At 35.5% G+C, this 19964-nt stretch overlaps 1 protein-coding gene across 1 annotated transcript in view; it reads left to right on the top strand.

The window, feature by feature from the left end:
• LOC130541994 (histone-lysine N-methyltransferase 2B-like) overlaps positions 1-5592 on the top strand; it is a 57961-nt gene extending 52369 nt beyond the window's left edge. The window contains exon 8 of the mRNA XM_057303890.1: positions 5483-5592. The gene's annotated coding sequence lies outside the window, so the exon portion shown is untranslated. The remainder of the gene's footprint in view (positions 1-5482) is intronic.
• Positions 5593-19964: the final 14372 nt, after the last annotated feature.

The following is a 19964-nucleotide window of genomic DNA, read 5'->3' as shown; positions in this document are numbered from 1 at the left end:
TGAAAAGATAACCCATAGAATGGGAGAAAATATTTGCAAATCATACATTTGATAAAGGTCTAATACCAAAAATTTATAAAAAATTAATATAATTCAACAACAAAAATACAAACAAATTAAAAATGGGCAAAGGATATGAATAGACAATTCTCCAAATGTGATATACAAATGGCCAATAAAGATGCTCAACACGCTCAACACCAGTAGTCATTGGGGAAATGCAAATCAAATTCACAATATACTACCACATCACACTCACTGGATATAATAAAAGAGACATATGATGACAAGTGTTGATGATGATGTAGAGGAACTGGAACCATTATATGTGGCTGGTGGGAATGAAATTGGTGCATCATTGGAAAACAGTTTGGAAATTCCTCAAAAAGCTAAACATTGTTATCATATGACCTAGAAATTCCATCCTTAAGTATATACCCAAGAGAAATGAAGACAACTGTACACACAAAAACTTGGGCACAAGTGTTCATAACAGTGCTATTCATAATAGTGAAAAAGCAGAAACAACCCAAATGGCCATCAACTGATGAATGGATAAACAAAATGTAGTATAGTACATCCATACAATTGTTTATTCAGCTACATAGAAATAAAATCTGGATTCATGCTATGACATGATGAACCTTGAAAATATTATGGTAAATATTATGGTAGTCAGACACAGCAGGCCACATATTATATGATTCAACTTATGTAAAATGTCCAGAATAGACAAATCCTTAGAAGCGGAAGTAGGTTAGTTGTTACCAGGGGCTGGGGCTGAGGGAAATGGAGAGCGACTGCTAATAGATAAGGTGTTTCTTTTTGGAGTGACGAAAGTGTTCTGGAATTAGATGGTGGTGATGGTTGTACAACTTTGTGAATGTCCAGAGCTGCTGAATCATATACTTTGAAAAGGTGAGTTTTATGTTATGTAAATTATATCTCCAAAATAAAAATAAGGTTAAAAAATGCAATAAAAACTTTACTGAGTCTCCTTACTTTTCATGGAAAATATTGTTTGCATATATTCAACAAGAATCTATCCTCTTGGGGCACCTGGCTGGCTTAGTCAGTAGAGCATGTGACTCTTGATCTTGGGGTTGTGAGTTTGAGCTCCATGTTGGGCATGGTGAGTACTTAAAAATAAATGTGAATAAAATTCACTACTTATGGAAGAAATGCCTACAAAACCCTCCACAGAAACCTGGCTTGGTGTCTAGTTTATAGTATCCCAGGTCACAGTTGATAAGGAAGGTTACTTAGCCCAGGAACCTAAGAGAATGTTTGGGACCTCAAAGAAATACACCAAATTTATAGATATTGCAGGTGTAATATGTTAAAGAGAATTTCCTGGGTTTTGTTTCGTAGTCTAAGGATAGCAAAAGAGAGTCTTTTAGAAGTTCAGTCCAAGATTACTTATGAAAACTTCCAGGCAGAGTTTAATATGGTGGTCTTACTACTGTTCAATACTGTATGACTGTAGATTTGCAAAGCAATCTCAAGGAGGTCTATATGGTTAATTAATACTTGCTGCATCTATGTAAATAATTAGGCCCAAACTAATGAGACTAGCCCCTTTTCGTGTGTACAGAAATAATTTTTGAGATTATTATGATTATGGGGTGAAGCAAAGGAGATTGTTAGAGAAAATCTTTTAAATGGGCAAAAAAGAGATTACTGGGTTTATTTCAATGACTACTAGGTGTTTGTCTAGTGTACCTTTCCAAGTTATCTTTTTCTACAGGGTTTTTCACCTTTTATTTTCTTTAAATGAACTATTTCAAAACTCTGCAGTTGTAGGAAACTAATTCAAATGTGTTTTTTATATCACAAATATGAGAGAAGTAACAATAAACACCACAGAAATCCAAACAATTTTGAGAACATTATGAAAAACTATATGGCAACAAATTAGACAACCTAGAAGAAATGGATGAATTCCTAGAAATGTAGTACCTACCAAAGTTGAGACAGAAAGAAACAAAATTTGAACAGACTGATTACAAGCAAAGAAACTGAATCACTAATCAAAAAACTCCCAACAAACAAAAGCCCAGGACCAGTTGGCTTCACAGATGAAGTCTACCAAACATTTAAAGAAGAGTTAACACCTATTCTTTGCAAACTATTCCAAAAAATAGAAAAGGAAGGAAAAGTTCCAAATTCATTCCATGAGGCCAGCATTAAGCTGATACCAAAATGAGACAAAGATACCACAAGAAAAGAGAACTATAGGCCAATATCTCTGATGAATATAGATTCAAAAATCCTCCACAAAATACTAGCAAACCGAATCAAATAATACATGAAAAAAAAACATTCACCACGATCAAGTAAGATTTATTCCTGGGTTGCAAAGGCAGAGGTAGTTCAATATTCACAAATCAATCAACATGATACATCACATGAATAAGAGAAAGGATAAGAGCCATATGATCATTTGAATAGGTGCAGAAAAAGCATTTGACAAAGTACAAAGTACTTCCTTCTATTTCCTTTCAATATGTGCCTTTATATTTAAATGCCTCTCTTGTAGACAGCATATTGTTGCGTCTTACTTTTTTATTCATTCTAATAACTGTGCCTTTTAATTGGAGTATTTAGTTCATTAGCATTTTTTTTTTTTTAAGTAAGCTCATGCCCAGCGCGGAGCCCAATGCAGGGCTTAAAGTCACGGCCCTGAGATCAAGACCTGAGCTGAGATCAAGAGTCAGATGCTTAACTGACTGAGCTAGCCAGGCACCCCAGTAGTTCATTAACATTTAATGTAATTTTTGATGTGGTTGGACTTAGAGTTGCTATTTTATTACTTATTTCCTGTGTGGTTGGACTTAGAGTTGCTATTTTATTACTTATTTCCTGTGTGGTTGGACTTAGAGTTGCTGTTTTATTACTTATTTCCTGTTTGTATTCTCTATTACTCCTCTGTTCTCCCTTGTCTGCCTTCTTTTTGATTATTTGAATCCTTTTAAAAATTGTATTTATCTATTGATTTTTAAGCTAGACCTTTTTGCATTTTATATATATAAAACATACAATATATATATAGATGTGAGATATATGTATATAGCTGCTTGACATAAAAATGTAAAAACCATACAATTTTATAGATCAATTAACTACTTCCTTTTCCATCCTTTATGCTATAGATGTCATATGATTTACATCTACATACATTATAAACTGCACAAGACAATATTTTATTTGCTTTAAATAGTCATAGTTTTTAAAAGAAGAATAATAGTCTTTTATATTTATCTATATTAACCATTTCTAAAGCTCTTTTCTTCTTTCTGAAGATTTGAGTTTCCGCTTGGTTTCACTTTTTTCAGGCCACAGAATTTTTTTCTTTTTTTACATTTCTTGTAGTTCTTTTGGTTTTCTGTTGCATAAAAATATCTTTATTTTATTTTTAATTTTATACTTGAAAGACATTTTCATTGGAAATAAAATTATGAATTGACAGTGTATTTTTTTCTTTCATCACTTTAAACATTGTTTTATTGTCTTCTGATGTCTACAGCTTCGGATGAGAAGTCAGTTCATGGTCACCTAGTTCTGCCTCTCTTGCAATGTACCATTTTTCTCTGACTACTTTAAAGATTTTCTTTTTATTGTTGCTTTTTAGCAGTTTGTCTATGATGTGTCCAGGTGTGATTTTCTTTGTATTTCTGCTTTTGAGCATCTTGAATCTGTAAATTTTTGTCTTTCACCAAATTTGGAAGCTTTTGGCCATTATATTTCAAATATTTTTTCTCCCCCTCTCTTTCTATGCTTCCCTCTGGGGACTCTGATACATGTATGTTAGACTTCTGTTATTGTTCTAAAGTTTTTAAAGATTTGATAATATAAAACAACAACAACAACAAAAATTTTTGACCTTCAGATTGGATAATTTCTATTGACCCATCTTCAAGTTCACTTATTCTTTCTTCTGTTATATCCAATAGGATGTTAAGCACACCATTGAGATTTTTATTTTCAAAATTCCTTTTTTGTCAGTTCATGATTTTCCTTTTGGTTCTTTTTTTAATAGTTTCTATTTTTTATGCTGATATTCTTTATGTTTTTATTAATACAAGAATATTTTCTTTGATTTTAGTGAGCTGAATTATAAAATCTGCTTTAAAATTCATGTCTGCTGATTCGAACATCTAGATCATTTTGGAATTGGTCTTGGTTAATGGTCTTGTCTCTTGAAAATGGCTCACACTTCACTGACTCTTCATAAACTGAGCAATTTTGTATTGTATCTTGGACATTGTAAAATGTTATGTAGTGAGACTCTATACTTCTCTGAAGATTGTTCATTACATTTTTAAGTGGAAAATTAACTTGGTCAAACTCAAACTGTAAACACTTTTTCTTGGGCAACAGCTTGTCTTTGTTCATTCCTTTTGTCCTTAGCTGTGGTACTGAAGTCTGCCCCATTCATGTATGGTTCAGAGACTGGAGCGGAGTTTATAAACAGAATTCAGGGCTCTTCCTTTCTGTTTTACTTGTTTTTCAACTCTCACCCTCTTCCAGGATCTGTGGCTGTTCTAAATTCCATCCTCTGATTCTTCAGGCTAGAAAGACTATTTTTAATTAGAGTTTCAGTCACACTGTGTAGTGCTAACTTCACCCTCAGGGTAAAATCTGTAATGATGGCAAGGGTACAAGAGAGTATTTTATTAAATGAAAAGAAAGTTCAGATGAAAGCTGCTATGGGCATTCAGAGAGAAAGCTAATGTGTCTTCCCATGAAGACTGGTATAAGTTTTATGAATGAGAGAGGCTTGAGCTGGGTCTTGAAAGATGATTAAGATTTAGATAAAAGTGATTCTAACCAGTCGTAGCAGGATGAGAAAAGTATAGAGGTGGACTAGTTTCTAGGCCTTGTTATTGGGGTGCTTTTGGTGAGAGTAATCACCGAAGGTGGGCTGGACAGTCTGGTTGTCAAGCAAGAGACGAAACGAAGACTTTAGGAAATTTTGAGCAAGATTCAGAATTGAAAGTTATGTTTTGGAAAGATTGGCCTGGCTATCCTGTAGGAGGGGAGTTGGGTGGCAGAGAGTATTTCTCCAGCATTATACACAGCAGCCATTCTTCTTTCTTCAAAGTTGTGCACTGGCTCTGTGAGGCAAGTATATAACAAAAATGTGGTGAGCATGACAAATATTTCTTCAATGCAGCCTTGACTCCCACTAGTAAGAAAACGAAAATTGTCTTACTTGTTTTTCTCTGAATCTCCTGTTTGACCAAATAAAGAGCATGCTTTGGTAAGAGACAATACTTCCCACACAAAAACATAATTAAAATAACATATCAGATAGGCTGGATGTACAATGAAACATTGCAAACCGGATGAAAATATTTGTGCACTATCATTTTATTTTGCTTTTGAACTAACCAAGGAAAGACAATTTGAACACCATTTTCTGTTGTGCACTTAAAATAGAAAAACAATTTCTAAAATTTTCCATCTTTGAATTCCATAGCAAAATACAATGCCCAGAAGCTTTTGGAAAGCAGTGACAGTGGCTGTGGTAAGATTTCTACCTACTATTTAATCCATTCTTTTTCTATTTTTGCTGTTGTTTTTGGTTCATTAATGGCCTCTGATAAATATTTGTTGTGCTAACATTGCTTTATTTTGGATTTGAAAATTAGTTCACATGAGGTTATTTGATTTTCAAAATTGGATTTATGACTTAGCTAAGTGAAAAAAAAAAGTAATGTATGTACTTATCAACCCTTAAACCAATCACCGAAAAATTCATATTTCTTTTCAGATCTATTGGGTCATCATTATTTATGCCATGAGACTACATTACTTCATAACGAATATGATATGGAAAGTAGGTGTCACAGGAAAAAAGCATTTAAAAATATGTAAATTAATATCTGCAATCTTTGAGAGTAGAATTGAGGGAAAGAGCAGAGACTGAAAATTTATTTAGCTTTTTCTTACGCAGGCACTGCTTTAAGTGTTTTACTTGTTTATCATGGCAGTAACTGTATAAAGCATTTTTTATCATTATTCCCACTCAACAAACAAGGAAACTCAGTTTCTGCAAGGTGAAGGAGACTGCTCACGACATCACAGCTAGTACAGGTAAAGCTGGTGCTCAACTATGTGGGTGTCACCCTGGTGCTCAATCGCTTCCTGCTACATGTTGCTCCATTCTCTTATTTCCTAATCCTGTACTGGGAATTGGATTCCATACAGAACCTAGAATATCTGTTTTAGTTAATGGATGATATATATGTCAGTGATCTTGATTTTTAGTAGTTCATATTAAAAATATTGTGTTAGTACCATAGACCAAAGAATTAAATTTACAATTTGGCTCTTAAAAATAGTTACTTAATTTAAAAACAATCTTATTACAGTAATAATAAACATTTAAAAAATGTCTGAATACTACAAAAAATCATCTCCTATTTGTCCATGTTCTCTTTTAGTCTTTGTCTATATGCACACATGGTTTGGGTACAGTTGTGTTCTTTAATTTAGCATTTTAATAACTATTCCACCAAATGGACCTATTATCATTCATTAAACCATACTTGCATTATTTAAAATTTAGGTTGTTTTCAAGTTTCTACTATAATAAACTTTTAAATTGAAATAGGACTGTCCTATTTCATTATAATTTCTTTAGGATAAATTTCTAATAGATATTGGGTCAAAGGGCAGCAGAATGAAATATTAATACAAAATATTTTATTTAAGCAATATTTAAGCTTAATTGAATTGGAAACTACAATATGAAAGTATAATGTTGAAGTGCTGATTGTGTCAAGGGTCTCCAAGACCAACCTCAGGGTTGATGATTTGCTAGAAGGGATCACAGAACTCAGAAAAGTTGTTTTATTCATGGCTATGGTTTATTACAATGAAAGGATGAAGATTGAAATCAGCACTGGGAAAATACACGTGGCTAAAGTCCAGGGGAAACCAGGATCAAGCTTCCAGGTGTTACCTCTTCCAGGTGTTACCAGTTGTAGGTGAATGTCCTTTTCACCCATCAATGATGTGTGACAATATGTGCGAAGTAGTGAACCAGAGAAACTCTCTTGAGCCTTGGTATCCAGTATTTTTGTTGGGGATCAGTCAATTGGGAATCAGCATTTTTATGTGGGGATCCAGCCCCACAAAGGCCAAACTGCTGCAGCATGGCCCAAAGCCTACGGCAATAAAAACACTCTTATCAGACAGGATATCCCAAGGCAGAAGCTACTTCCCAGGAGCATCAAGGGATAGTCCTTTCTTTGAAATGTGCAGTGTTTGAGCAACAACCCAAGCCTGCTGAATTAACCCTTTACTGCGTGTGGATGTAGAAATACTTCAAGAAACAGGATTTAAAAATCATGATATCATAATGTTAAAGGAGATTAATTATTAGTCCAAATTTTACGTTTTACAGCCTGAGTAGCTGTGACTCAGAGCAACTAAATTATTGGCCTATCACTCTGATAGTAATAGACAAAATGCATCAAGGATTAAGTAGGAGGTTTTCAATTATCTAAAACATTTTGGAAATGTATACCGTTAAACACTTTTTCCTATTAAAACCCTATGCTATTTGTTCTTAGCTTTTAGAATGTAGAAATAAGGCCTGTGGTGCTTATTTCTAATGCAGCTATCTGTGACCCAACTTTAGAGATTCTCATTTAGTAAATTTGGGTGGGACTCAGGATTTTGCATTTTTAACAAAGTACCCAGGTGATTTCTGATATTGGTGGGCCAGAGACTACACTTTGAGAAACACTGTTATACATTGATGGCTGATAATCTTCCCACATCCTAGGTTAAATCATGCCATTGTGTTTTTTCCTTTTTTTTTTGTTTTTAAGCCGGTGGCTCTTCACTTTCTACCTAATTAAGCACTACGTTCTTCTGCCTGTCATTTCACTATTTCACTAACTTCTACAATACAACCCCAAGTGCCTTTTCTCTCACTATCCCTAGAACCCTTTCAGAATTGAGCTTTTGCTACTTCCTATAACAGTTTGTGTACATTTTTACCTTTATAATTTGTTCCTGTTGTTTACTCACTGTATTATTACTTCTTGTTTTTGTCTACCTGGCATTCCTTTTCACCCTTCATCCTGGGAATCTGCCCTTCTTTCATTCCATGTGGTTGGCAGTGTTGGGGTGGACAGGCAGGAGTGATAGGGCTGTTAGTTACTGTCAGCTTACTAGTGGACTGTGGGGTTGCATATGACCCAGATCTGACCAAATACAGTGCTCTGTCCCTCAGGCCAGGGATTTTTTTTTTTTTTTTAACATGATCCAATCTAGGACAATCAGTGACCTGCTGTGTGATTATATATATGGACACTGAAGTGGAAGTCTTCTTTTTTTCTCTGAATTTGCTGAACTGAGTAGTAGTTCTGGAGTTTCTGTGGCTATATCCATCCTCTGTGACATTAGGAAATCTTTCTCTAAAGACAAACACTGAGACCCTCTTGCAAGGAGGGTTAGAGCCAAAATATGGAGACAAACAGTAAACATAATTTGATTTCTATTCCAGTGCTACCTATCTCCACACCTGCTCTTTCCAGTTATACGAGCTAATAAATCCCTGGTTCCTGTTTTTGTCTAAACATTTTTTTTTTTTTTAAAGAGAGAGAGAGAGAGAGCACAAGTGGGTCGGGGGGAAGGGGTGAAGGGGTGAAGGGAGAGGAAGAGAGTGAATCTCAAGCAGGCTCCTTGTGGAGCTTGATCTTACGACCCTGTGATCATGACCTGAGCCCAAATCAAGAGTCAGATGCTTAACCAGCTGAGCCACCCAAGTGCCCCCAACCAATTTCTTTTTTTTTTTTAAATAACACAAATTTATTAGCCTACAGTTCTGTAGGTCATATGTTGACTGTGAGTCTCACTGAGCTAAAATCAAGGTGTCATTAGGGTTGCATTCCTATCTGGAGGCTCTAGGGGAGAATCCTTTTTCTTGCTCATTTAGATTGTTGGCAGAATTCAGTTCCTTGCCTATGTAGACTGGAGTTGCCACCATTCCTAGCTGGCTGTCAGCTGAGGGTATCCCCAGGTTCTGCAGCTGTCCACGTGCTTTGTCTCATGAACCCTTCCATTTTCAGAGCCAGCAATTCTGCCTTCTCTTTTGCCCAATCAATTCTAAATTTTATTTTGAAATTAATAATAATTGAGTTCTATATACATTTCCTTATTTAACATGTCCTTCTTGGTCCATCTCAAATGGGAAGTAGGACTGCTTAGCATGTAGAAGTTGCTGAATAAATGGATTAATGGAAACCATTATGGACTGTGTGCTTTAGATTTCACAACTTTATACTAAAACTTTGTTGAATCTGGACAAGCCACTGAGTCCCTCTGTGTCAATTTTCTCATCTACAAACTGAGAAATTTTAGTTGGAATATTTCTAAGGTCATTATTAACTAAAAACCTTTACATTTAAAAATGCAGTTTCTTCCATGAATTCCTGATTGCCACAAGAGAGAATGTTGTCTCCATCTTTTAAAAGTCACGATATTTGTGGACTTCTTTTTTGCCTTATACAATTTTTCAGTTTTATAACGTTCTCAGAAAACAGCTCTTTTGTCTTCCAGCCTTTTGTTTTGAAAAATTAAAAAACTTAGAAGAACTGAAAGACAAGCATAATGAACACATATCTGTCTCTAAATTGTATATGTAACATGTTATGTGTGTAAATATAGGTAGTATATATATTTTATCTATGAGTAATTTATGTATGTATGTATGCACGTGCTTTTTTGCTGAACCATTTGAGGATAAGTTGAAGGCATCATGACAATCAGCATGCATTTCCTAACATTCTTCTACCATTGTTAACATATCTAAGAAAACAATACTTTCATAATATCATCTAATTTACAGCTAATATGAGAATTTCCCCAACTGTACACAAAATAACTTTTTAGCTATTTTTTGCTTTTTTGATATGGATCAAGGTTCATAGATCATATTTTGTTGCCATGTCTCTTTAAATCTAGAACATCCCCTCTACCTTGTTTGGTTTTTCATGACATTGCAAATGTCTTACATTCTGAATTTGTCTTATGATTTCCTTTTGATTAGGTTTAAATTAAATATTTCTGATGAGGCTGAATCATAGTTGATGTGTACTTATTGCCTCACATTAGGAAGCTCAGTAAGTCAATTTGTCTTACTATTGGTGGTGCAAAATATATAATCATTTAGGTAAGGGCAGACTGCCGGCTGGCTCCAATTTGAAGTTATAGTTTTCCTCTTTTAGTAGGCATTTTATGGCGTACTTAGAGACCATGTGAATATACTGTTCCCCATCAACCTTTAACCAATGGTTTTATCATCCATTAATGCTTCTTGCCCAAATCAGTTATTACACTGGGGAAGACAAAATGATTAGTTTAAGAAAATTCTTTCACTCCTTTACAATTACTAGCTGTCATTCCTCTATCAAGAAGAGTTTTTTTTCCTGTCGACCTCCTGCCCTTCTTTTATCTATTTCTTTTGTGTGCCATCAGGGACTCTATTTTTAATTTGACATGTTTTAGTCCTTTACTGTTTTTGCTCTTCTTTGATGCTCAGATTATCCCAGATTTAGCTAGTGGAAGCCTCTTCAAATCAAGACGTGACTTCACTTGTCTTTGAGTGTTTCCTTGCTTTGTGGTGTAAGATCTTCAAGGCTCACCTTATGTTTTCTTTGCCCTAGACCTGGAACCAGCCACTTCTTTTCTTTTAGTGTGAAATGATACTTCAGTTAATATAGTCTAGGCTCCAGCGATCCTCATTACCAATGGGATAATCATTGTTTCTAGGCTTTTTCAGTGGAGAGAGCTAGGAAATTCTTTTTAAGAAGAATTATATCCTGAATTATAGTGGATAAGACATCAAATAGTAATCCTGAATAATATATCCAATTCGAATTTAAGACTGTAGGGTTTTTACTAAAAGCTTCTTACATCTTTATTTCTTTTCTTCTATGTCAAGAATCCTGGTTCTTAATGACACCAGGAATGAAAGAATTAGCATACCACAATTACTCATTTGCTTCATCCTGAAGAACAATTTCAGAATAACACCATTGTCCACAATATGATTACTGAAAATGGTTATAAAAAAAAAATTTTTTTTTTGCAGTTCTTTTCATACTTAGGGTGTAACTCTATAGAGACATGCGATCACATTTTATTTTTTATTTTTATTGTTTTAAAAGACTTATTTGAGAGAGAGAGAGCACACACATGTGTGCGGCGGGGGCAAAGGGAGAAAGAGAATCTTAAGAAGGTTCCACACCCAGCTCTGAGGCCAACGCAGGACTCAGTCCCAGGACCCTGAGATCATGACCTGAGCCTAAATCAAGAACTGGAGGCTCAGCCAAGTAAGCCACCCAGGCACTCCTCACATTTTATTTTTAAAAGTTACTTGGAGGGGCGCCCGGGTGGCTCAGTTGGTTAAGTGTCTGCCTTTGTCTCAGGTCATGGTCTCGGAGTCTTGGGATCAAGCCCTGCTTTGGGCTCCCTGCTCAATGGCGAGCCTGCTTCTCCCTCTCCCTCTGCCTGCCATTCCCCCTGCTTGTGCTCGCTTGTGCGCTCTGTCTAATAAATAAAATCTTTAAAAAAAAAGTTACTTGGAAAAGTTCTTTTCTGTGGGATTCTAGCTCCAATTGGATATAATTTTATTTTTGTGTGTTAGAGATTGCTTTGTTTTAATTTAGTTTTTAAAATGTTACAATTCAATGGGGTGCCTAGGTGACTCAGTGGGTTAAGTGTCCGACTTTTGGTTTCCACTCAGGTCATTAGCTCAGGATCGTGAGATCCAGCCGGCCTTGGGTGTGGAGGCTGCTTATGATGCTTTCTCTCCCTCTCCCGCTGCCCCTCCCCACTGCTCACATATGTGTGCCCTCTCTAAATAATAAATTAATTAAAAAATATTACAACTCAAATTTAACATTTCAGGGTTTAATTTTGCTTTTGTTTAATATATATGCTTGTTATATATGTATAAAATTTTTTTACAGTGAAAATCTTGGATCGCAGTAACAATAATATGTTAACTTATTTACAGTGTCCTACAATAGAACAGTTTCAGAGTTTTAATACAATATGACTACTAAGAGTACAATACTAAGTTCATATTTCTTTTCCTTTTGTCCATGGAATATATCCCACTAAAGATGTATAGTAATGTGTTCAAAAGTTAATTGAATTAATTCTTTTTTCTGTTTGGTTATAATTTGATACATGTAGGTCCATTTGTTTGTGTTTATATTCAATTTAATGTGTTTTTTTTTTACTGTCCTTTAATTTACTTTCTGATTACCTAAGAAATGTATATGATTCAAAGGTTGAAACTAGGTAAGATGGTATGCTCACAGCATTGTTACTCCAGCCTTATTTCTTCTATTCCATTCCCACCTGTCCTCTATAGGAAAATGCTTCATTTTTTGATTGTTTATTCTTTTCCTCTTTTTGGCAAAAAAAACAAGACATGTATTTCTCTTTCTTTCTTACACAATAGGTAGTATATAATAGACTTTTCAAACGCTTATGTGTTCACTTAACAATATACAGTGGCATTCATTCCATAGTAATTAATAAAGATCTCTCATAATCTTTTCTTTTTCATGTTTGCACGGCACTCCATGCTATAATTTATTCAACCAGTCTCCTACAAATAAGCATTGGATTATTTCCAATATTTTTCTATTACAAGTAATCTTGTAATTCATGACTTTCTGCGTGTGTTGTTTTCTATATATATATTTGCCACAACGTAGTTCTTCACTTAAAAAATACCTGTATACTAAATAATCTTATTGAGTTGCATGGAACTGAGTGAAAAAGGAGCTGTTTGTACCCCTAGCTAGTGTTCTGGGGAATGGAATGATGGCAAACACTTAGCAGAGCTTGTGAATCTAAGCTTCTGCAGTCAGACCAGTTCTTGCCTTATTTTAAAGCAAACATGTGGACTCCGGAGTTGCTTCATCTTTGCCACAGATGCTGAATTCTTAGTACATCCAACCCAACGTACTGTCTCAGAGATGAGGAACAAATAGTTCTCACCTTCAAGAACAGACAGTCCATTACAAAATAACCTGGCTCAGATTGGAATCACCTGGAGAGCTTTTAAAATTTACTGATCAAAAAAAAAAAAGAAATTACTGATCCATGTTGCCCCATTCCAGACGTATTAAATCAGACTCACTGGGTTTCAGGCCCCATCACTTTTTTTTTTTTTTTTTTTTTTTTTTTTTTTTTTTTTTTAACTCTCAGTGTGATTCTAATGGCATTCAAGATTGAGAACCACTGGTCTAGAGGCAGCTATGACTGCAGTTATAAGTAACAAGATAGACATGACAAAATGTGAAGGATGTGTAGGAAATGTGAAGTTTCTCACATTTGTGTTATGAGGTTCAGGATTCTACAGTCTTTGGGTAGACGATTTATCTGTCTGGCAAATAATGTCTTCCTTTAATTCGGCATTCAGAGTGCCAGACTTGGTGCAGGGGTTTTCTCAGGCCAAGGATCCGAGGAAAATCTTGCTGGATGGAGGAAGAGGGCCACCAGGTGGCACTCAAGCACCATTCATCAGTGTAAGAACCCTGCGCTCAGAGCAGCGTATGGTGCTGAAGCAAATGACTTTGTTGAGAAACAAACTGAGGGCTTCAGAGGGGAGGGGGTGGGGGAATGGGATAGACCGGTGATGGGTAGTAAGGAGGGCACGTATTGCATGGTGCACTGGGTGTTATACGCAACTAATGAATCACCGAACCTTGCATCAGAAACCAGGGATGTACTGTATGGTGACTAACCTAATGTAATAAAAAAACATTAAAAAAAAAAGATATTACGAAAAACAAATGTATTGGTTTTTAAGAACTTTTTTCTTCAGATGTAAACGCAGTCGAATGCAGAACCACAAACCCCATTATTAAAATCTATCTAAACTACCATAAAATTTTATTACTTACCTGCCATGAATATGTAACTCCCATTTCTCATGCCTGCTGCCAACAAAAAGTGATATGATTTAGTAATTAAGTTATATATTATTGACCATCTGGCTTGAACATATATATCAATAAATAGTGCCTAAAAATCTTCTGTCAGAAAAATGTCCAGAACTTCTGTGCAAAGAGGAACTGCAGACAGGTTTACTGAGTAGTTAAGGTGCACCTCTCTCTGGGATTACTCTGGAGGGACCTTTTCTCCCCAGAGGCTGTCTAACTTTGTAAGTCCCTTCCAAAAATATGAACAATGACGAGCATGAGATTATTCCACTTTTCTAAAAAGATCATGTTTTTATTTCTGACGTTGACTTTTTATAAATACTTTAAGATAGCTTTTGAACATATTTAGGAAAAATATGCAGTTCCTATATGTAATTAAAACCTTTTGGATGCATGCTAAATTAATATTATCACAGAAAGTACCTACTATGGTCATTGTAAAGCATAAAATCAAAATTATATCATCTCTATTGATATAAATTGATGTATCTCACTGTTACTGCTCCTAATTTTCTCTTTAAATAGAGACTGCATGCTTTTTATTCAGTTATCTTGTTTTATGGCTTCATTATGGAAATTTAAAACATATATAAGAGAAGAGAAAATAATATAATGAGCCCATTCATACACATTTTCCAACTTCAGTAGTTATCAACATTCTGCATTGTTTTTTCATCTATACCCTCCAACCTTTTTTCCCCCCAAATATTTGAAGCATTGTAAAGCAAACCCAAGAGATCATGTGATTCCACCTGTAAATACTTGTTTGTATCACCAATAAATGAGAACTTAAAAAAAAAACCAATAATAATCACAGTACCGCTATCCCATTACTGGCACTTGATGAAATCATATTTAACAATTAATGAATATTTAAGTCTTGAGAGCTTAAAATGAGGATATGCTGTAGAATGTTGAAAGTATTTTTTAAGTAGGCAAAAAATACTTTTAAGATGAAATACATTTGGTATATATATATGTGTTCTACATTTCATTACTTAATTAAACTTTATACAATCTCGTGTGTGAGTCATTGGGCAAATGAAAAGCATGTACATTTCTGGAGACAGGCAAAGTCCTTTTATTTACATTTGTATATAAAATTTTGTACACTTTTATGAGGTAGATAAATGTGTTCCAATGTGCATATTTCTGTTTTATGGCCATAGTCTGTCTGGATAAAAATTCTGTGAATACGACTATATTAGCTAAACTGTGCCTGCTGTGAGACTTACGACTTTGATGCATAGCTCTGTTTATTCTGGCTTCCATTCTTCTTCAGACTTTATGTGATGTAATGTTCCCTATAAAAATCTGACATCAATAAGGGCAGGAACTGACTCATTACATTTTCTGAAGATAATCAGTGTTTTTGGGCTTTTAGTATTCTCCTCCATGCCTGTCCATATTGACATTAGCTTCAGTTGAAGCAGGTGTGACCACAGAGTTAGTTTACTTCAGATAACCAAAGCTTATGCTCATGTGCACAGTTCAGCTAAGACAAGGAGAGAAATGCAATTGCCTAGACTGAATGTAAGTGATACTGCGTATCCTTTCAGGAATGTAATGTTTAGATTATATCTAGTGGTGGTGAAGAGTAAACAGCTTTTTCCTCTGAGATCTTGTAATACTTCCATGCTAATATACAACATTATGGTAATCTGGTGTATTGCCTGTTTGTGACAACTCTGCAGGGTTTTCCCTGGCAGACTATTAACTTAAAATATGAAAGAATGCACAGATTAAATTGCTTATACAATACAGGATAAAGAAACAGTTATTTCCTCAGATTTTGACTATCCTTTCTATATGCCTGCTTCATATAGAATTAGTCTTACGAGTACTTGCATTATGAAAAGTATAGGAAGGTTAACTTTGTCTCATCAAATATCTCTAAATTTTATTTGCTGACTGACTTCTGAAATTCTAAAACCAAAATTCTATTAATTCCAGAGATTGATTAATTGTTCAAATACAAAAATTCCTAAGCCCTCAGCCTTATGAATTATTTATGCCTTGATGTGTATTCACCTACTATCCTTTTCTCTATGCAAGTGTGGATAGGGTAGTGAGTAGAGCTAGGTTCCTAAATGAAAGAATCCATGCAGACCATTTTAAGAAGCAGATTTATTCACGTGAAGTGGCTCTGGTGAGGGTTTAACTAATTTAAAAAGGGCTAAATAAATTTGTGTTAGCAAGTAGCTGAAAACTGCTCCCCCCCCCGCCTTCAGGCTAAAAAAAAAAGTCTGTTTAACAAAAAGTGTTACCAGAAGTGCTTTTATTTAACACAAGATATTATAGACTAATATAGAATCTGTTTTGTCTAATTTCCCTGAAATATATCATCCAATCATAAAACTTCCAGTATTATTGTCTACTGAAATTTGCACCAATAGACAATTAGAAATCTTCCACTTCTGGTGTAGTCTAGTATATTGGAAGATGCAAAAACTTTTAAGTGAGATAGTCCCGGGTTCCAACCAATTCTAGTTCTGATACTGATCTTGGGTCAGGTTACTTAGCTCTCACAAATTTAATTTCTTCCTAAAAATAGTATAATACTATCTAATAATAAAGACTATGGTTGGAGAATTGTTTTGTCTGAGATGGTGAATATGAAAAGCTGGCTATCTTAATTTGTGTTCTCCCAGAAGCGGACTCCAAGGCAATGATTTGAGTGAAATTAGTTTATTTGGGAAGTTCCGAGAATATGGTCAGGAAGTGGAGGAAATGACTGAGTAACCGGAAGGCAACTGATAAGGGGTACATGGATAAGCCAGCTACCGCAAAAGGTACCTGGAGCTTAATTCTATAGAGGACTCTTGGAAAACTGATGCAAAAGTACACATCTTAGAATTATTCCACCCAGTGGGGTGAGGGAGCTAGAATATTAATACACCAACTCCTGGGAGGTCATTGGCTGAGGGCTGCTCCTGAGATATTAATTCCTTAGCACTTTAGTCTGCACCTGCACAGAGCTGGAAGAAGAGCACTGAGGCATAGGGATGCTGATGCTAGCAGTTGGAATTTCACCAGAGCATACTGAAAAGTCCAAGGAATATGGGATAGGCACCAATATGGCTTCTACACTACTTTAATGTTTGTCCAGGGTTCAGCAAAAGATAGCTATGGGAAAAAATTAAGTTTACCTCCTATTAGAATATATATCATTGAATACTATACCTTTCCCTTCATCATATACTTTTCTCTTCTGAAACAGTCTGTGTAAGGCTAAGTGACTATAAAAAAGAGAACCCAAAATACAGTGGTTTAAAGACTGGAGAAGTTTCTTTCTTACATAATGGTCCAGAGTTCAGTGGGACAGATCTGTGGGCCTCAGATTCAGAGATCCAGGCCCTTTTATCTTGTTGCTCCATGATCCACAACTGTAATGCCTTTGTTTATATGGTCAAACTAGAATGTGCCATGTCTAGTTTCCAGTAGTGGGAAGGGGGAGAGTGGCAGGAATGTATGCCTATCGTCTTGGGCCCAGACTCACCATGTTCACACTCACATAGAGAGAGCTTAGTCAGGAGGCCATATCTAAGAGCAAGGGAGTTTGGGAAACACCAGCTAGCCAGGTAACCAGTTCCCAGCTATAACACAGTTATTATAGGAAAAGGGAGAATGGGGTTATTGGTGGACAATCAGCACTATCTGTCAGATTTTGGTAGTATAGTATGTATTTTAAGCTTGATTCAGCTTTTAGTAAATCTCACTAATCACAGAAAGAAAAAGGACATGAACCTGTCACTGTATCTTTCACCGAATTCGAGTCACAAAGCTAATGACAAAGGTTTGGATTTCACCACATCTCTCTTCTTTACTCAACCATATACTTAACTAGAACTATTCCTACTCTCTCTCATATTTTTGTACATTTGTATACTTCACTGTCTCAATTTTTCAGTAATGTGTTCAATCCCCTACACAATTTCTGTCCTTACAATCACGGATATTTGAGAACTGGCTAATCTCCACCTCCTGGATGCAGTGTATTCTTCATTTATCTGTCTGCATCTCTGATTTGCTCAGACCCTTCCAAAAAAGTTTCTTTTCTTTATAAGCTCTTGCGTTAGAGGAGAATATTTAAGATTCTTAGTCCTAATCCTATTTTATGTTGTTCTAATTATAATTGTGTATATTCTAATTGTATATCTATCACATTAACTAGATGAAATATCTTAAAGGAACAAACATAACTTTTTATTTCTAGGAGCAAGTCTTGCTCACTGCTGATACTCAGTGAGTGTGTATCGATGATGTTATCATTTATAAAGCAGACTGTCTCTTCCTTTACTTGGCTTCGTAAGCCCCTTTCATTCACATGAAGTGTCTAAAGAAATTTTACAGAACTATCCAGATTTCCATACAGTTTCCTTTTGTTAAGCTCCATCTATTCTGGTTATGCAATATGGAGCTGCATTTCTGGGAATATTTACTTGTGCACATTCCGAAGACGTTACCTTGGAAATCCAGGGGTTTAGGGTTTGAAGGGAGTAGCTGGAGTTGATGAGTGAAAAGAAACTCTTCTAAACTTGTCAAACTCAGCCCTCTACTCCTTTCTGTATAATTTATTGGGGGTATAGGATTCCTTTTCCCCCTAGTGAGATACTGCCTCACATACTTTACTACTCTTTGAAGCACAGTTGTTCTCCAATAGTTCATTCTTAACATTTCAAAGAAGCTTCAGATGTTTTCCTTAGGTTTATTAATCATAAAGGCATTATAAAACCTTTCCAGACAAAGTCCACCTGGCCTCTTCTTGTTTGGTCCTTCCATAAGGCTGATTACTCAGCATTTGTGTAATTTTCCACTTATGTTTGGAAACCTGCACATTGATATAAAGTTTTTAAGTTAGGGTTATCCAAAATCAACTAGAGTAACAATATACACAAGATGCAACTGTTGCCACTGCCTGGCAATAAATAGAATAAATAGAATGATGAACCCATTAGAATGCCCTTGTGAAACATCACAAACTTTGGGGACCTCTCGATAATCCCTGATCAATATTGGAAAACCATTTAATGCCACTCTAAAACATTAAGACTTGCAGTTTAGGTTTGAGACACTTAGACGAGTAAGCAAAGCCCTAAGTGGAAACCTGATACATAATACTTTTTGGCCTTTTAGAGATAAAAATCACAAAACCATAGAATATTCAGAACAGGATCTAAGATCCAAAATCAGCTGAACTTTGACCTCAGAAGATCTACTCTCTCTATTTTACAACAGGCATCGTTTATTCATCTTACCAAGTCTGTGTTAAGAACCTTAATTTTGAATGACATTAAATACGTCTTTCACTGTAGGCAGAAATGACTGAGAATGAACAGCATTCTATATGTTATCTTATTTTGCAAGTATTAAACCAATGCATTTTATTTCCACCTCCTCCCTTAAATCATTTTTCATTTGCAGTCTTTTACTTTTATTTTATTTTTTTCCTTTTCAAAGATGTATTCACTTATCCTAGTGAGACAGACAGCACGCGTGGGAGGGCAGAAAGAGAGGGAGAGAGAATCTCGAGCAGATTGGCGCCCAGTGTGGAACCTGACTCGGGTCTCGATCCCAAGACACTGAGCCCAAACCGAGTCAGATGCTTAACTGAATGCACTACCCAGGCGTCCCTGAACTTTTTTACTTTTGAAGCTGAGTCTTGAGGCTTAGAGGTTGAGGATAAGAGGGCAGACACTAGATTTCTTTACCAAGACAATAGCCTTGAAAGCAGGCTTTGTGGAGTTGAGAGGTGTTTGTTTTTGGTTTTTGCTTTGTTTCGTCTTTTCACTCTCCTTCAGCTTTAGATTTAACTTATCAAAGGGAAAGTCTGGAAAACTTGAGTCACAGAATTTTCCCATAGTGAAGAGAAGGATACCTCTTCCCTTATGGCATTTGAGCCATTTTCCTCTCTGGGCTTTCCCAGGAGAAGAGCAGGTGTGTTAAACAGCTGTGTGGGACATTATTTCCATTTAGGAT

The sequence above is a fragment of the Ursus arctos genome, unplaced genomic scaffold (genome assembly GCF_023065955.2).
Source record: "Ursus arctos isolate Adak ecotype North America unplaced genomic scaffold, UrsArc2.0 scaffold_29, whole genome shotgun sequence".
NCBI lineage: Eukaryota > Metazoa > Chordata > Mammalia > Carnivora > Ursidae > Ursus > Ursus arctos.
Note: the sequence above shows the minus strand (reverse complement) of the source record. Positions and strands in the feature narration are given on the sequence as shown.